At 37.3% G+C, this 3,318-nt stretch overlaps 1 protein-coding gene across 1 annotated transcript in view; it reads left to right on the top strand.

The window, feature by feature from the left end:
* sphk1 (sphingosine kinase 1) overlaps positions 1-3,318 on the top strand; it is a 69,839-nt gene that overhangs the window by 38,855 nt on the left and 27,666 nt on the right. The window lies entirely within an intron of this gene.

Below are 3,318 nucleotides of genomic sequence, written 5' to 3'. Positions count from 1 at the left end.
TATTCTATCATTTTTAGCCACTACTAAGAGCCATTGTTGAAGGTCCAAATAGTTGCAGGTTGCAGACTCCTGGTCTAAATCAATCCGCGATTTATTGGGCAACTTAAAGTCTAAATATTGTAAAAACATAAAATTGTCTTAAATGTTATTTATATTTTTTTTACTGATTAATACTAAATTCATTAAATCACTGCAGATATATTAGTTTAAGGTATAAATAATGATCCATTGATTATTCCTTGCTGACTGGAGTTTTCCGCATTGACTAAGTTTTCTAAGCTCACTTCTTTCCTACCTTGGTTAAAATCAGTCATGTTTATTTCTCTTATATTGTGTTTAATGGTTCAGCTTGTTTGCGTAAATCCAGCAGCGTACAGCAGGCATCAGGTCAGATTTCTCAACTGTTTAAATTTGAGCTCTGAGGAGGAAGAGTGACACCGAAACGCTTCATTGTTTTGCACCTGACCTCATATGCAGCTACTTTCAAGTCAAATCAACACTTTATTCTGTCTGAGTCAATGCTTTAAACTAAAATCGTGTGTTTTAAGCCATGCAGCCTGTGAAGAGAGCAGTGCATGTGAGGGAGGATGTCATTCAGCCATAATTACAGCTTACCATCATAATCACAACCTCTGAGTTGAGCCGTGTCTTCAATGTCGCCCAGTTTAGATGCTTTTTTTTCTCCCAGCGGCTCGCCACAGAGGGCCCGTGTTTAAAGTCCTGTTTCTGCAGGCGATCATGTTTAGGCTGAGCAGAGGACATTGTCAGAGCAGGAAGTGTCTGTCAGCCCTTGGCCCAACCTTTAGCAGTCTCTGTGGGTCCGTGATGGGGCGTGTGTCTGTTCCTGCGCCGCAAACAAGAAGCCAGATCAGTGAAGTTAAGACAGAACTGCTTCGTTGGTTATTTGACATTTTGCTGGAAGTCACTGTTGAGTTTATTTTTAAATGCTGTGCTTTATAATTTGGAAGAGTTTTTATAAAGCTTTAATTCTGATTTGATCCCTTTCAGATTCATCAAGCACTAAGATTGTGCAAAATCTGTTTTTCTTCTGTTTTTTAGCATCAGTAAATATTAGGAACACAATGTCAATCCAGACAAAGTCACTTTAGTTATTAAAACCTGAATGATTAGAGGTGAGTTTTCTCCGTTTTTGCAGGAAAAAGAGCTGAATACTTAAAGGATAAATAATGATTTGAAAAACGGGGCTGGTATTTATCAGTGTCTCCCTTTTCTTTAGCAACAGCCGCTGTAGCTACACTCCAAAAACGATCTAGAAATTGGTCAATATTTCTTAAATTAAATGTATTTACCCTTAATTTGAGCAGGTAAATAAGATAAGTATTTTTACTCTTAAAATAAGATAATTAGATAATATGCACTTGAAATAAGACAAATCAATTGTGTTTTCTTATTTTAAGTGTAAATTGTCTTGTTCCTTTGGCAAAATGTCTCTTTTACCTCCTCATTTCAAGAAAAATGCACTTATTTTAAGAAAAAATGACTTATCTAGATTACAATTTTTTCCAGTGTACCAGACCTGCTCGGGTCCTGCTTCATGCCAGTGACGTTACGCTACATGATTGGCTAATAGTTGCCACATGATGTAAAACATGGTGGTTGCCCAGACAACGATAATAACATCATGCAGCGTCTGTGTGCTTAGTCAGGAGCATCGGTTTCGTTAGCGGGTCTAACGACCGATTAAATTTTATCTGATCGATAACAAAACAAAACAAAAAAAAATGTTTCTGGTGAACAAAGTAACTGTTAGACCGTTTTATAAAGGGGCAGAGCTGGATAGCTCAGTAGCTAACTACACTACTTTTAACTTTGTGTCAACAACAACCATTAGTTTTCTACAAGTAAAATAACAGTTTTATTTGTCTAAAATCTCTGCAAAAGTCATTTTTTAAGATGTTCCATTTCTCCTCCACTGCCCTCAGATCTTAATAAAAGAACGAAAATAAGCTGAAACTTTTTTTTGTCTCCTTGTTAAATGGCAGAGCTCAGTCTTAGAAGGCTTTACTTTCTTTCAAAGACTGGCAATGATTGTTTTCTACTTTAAATCGCAGATGAAATGTAAAATAATATATAATATGGGTAATAATATGTTGAGACTTAAAAAAGAGACGCAATACAATTTGTCCGAGTGGAGTTGCCATATGATGACGTCATAAGAAGGGGCGGGGCCCCGAGCAGATCGGGTACCTGCACCGGTCAAACACATGGTACACCTCTCTACACGAAACACTATAAAATAACCTCTTACAGTTTTTGTTTCCTCTAACTGCCCTTTTAAGACCTTACTGAATGTTAAAATTACTAATTTGAATTTCCTTCCCTTAGTAACAACATTCACCCTGCAGCGTCTAAAAGCAACAAAGGTTGCTGTTTGTTTAAACTCTCAGGGTGTGTCCGAGTCAGTAAAGCTGATTTCTCTGAGGCTAAAGGTTAAAGATCAGATCGCAGGTTGTTGAATCAAACTTTGCTTATATGTGAACTTTTTAGACTTTTTGGGTTTATGCTGGTTAAAGATTCTCAGCCATCCAGGTCATAGATATTCCACAAAAGTAAAAAAAAAAACAATCCACTGGACGTTGTTTACAAGTTTGAAGACGTTTCTCTTCCCATCCAGGAAGCTTTTTCAATTCAAAATGTCAGAATTATTGTTGAGTTCTAGGCTTTATATTGTGGACCAAAAAAAAACAACTTGTTTTTGTTTAGAAAACATACAAATTGAACCAGACGAACGGGTTCACCCCTTTGGAATGAGGGAACTGGAACGCTGGACAAAGTCCAGTGGATTGTTTTTTTTTTTTTTTTACTTTTTTGGAATGACTTGTTTGACTTCTGTCTCTAAAACAGGCACCAGAAGTGACATAATGTGGCCCAGTCCCCTTACGATTACAGCAGTAAACAATGGATACAATGCTAATGTAGACAACAAAGGCAATATGAATATGGATAACTACGTATATGATGGTTTCTAACCCTGTAGTTATATATAATTGAGTTACACGACCAAGAGAGTAGAGGGACACCAGGGGGATGAATTAATGGCTAAAGGAGACAGATTGAGTTGTGGTGTGAAAGCCATGTAGAGAGTAAGGAACATGAGAAACCAGTGTTCGCTGCTCATGTGCTAACATCCCAACATCGTATTAAAGTATTTGGGTTGTTTGTTACTAAAGAAGTTAGTAACTGAATTGGACTGTAATGATTCTATTCAGGGGTGGATTTAGGAAATTTGGGGCCCTAGGCAAAGACAGGCAGGGGCCCCTCTGAATAGAGGAGACAACACATAAAATAGACCCATTC

Source organism: Cyprinodon variegatus, unplaced genomic scaffold (genome assembly GCF_000732505.1).
Source record: "Cyprinodon variegatus isolate N-32 unplaced genomic scaffold, C_variegatus-1.0 Scaffold1534, whole genome shotgun sequence".
Classification (NCBI taxonomy): Eukaryota; Metazoa; Chordata; class Actinopteri; order Cyprinodontiformes; family Cyprinodontidae; genus Cyprinodon; species Cyprinodon variegatus.
Note: the sequence above shows the minus strand (reverse complement) of the source record. Positions and strands in the feature narration are given on the sequence as shown.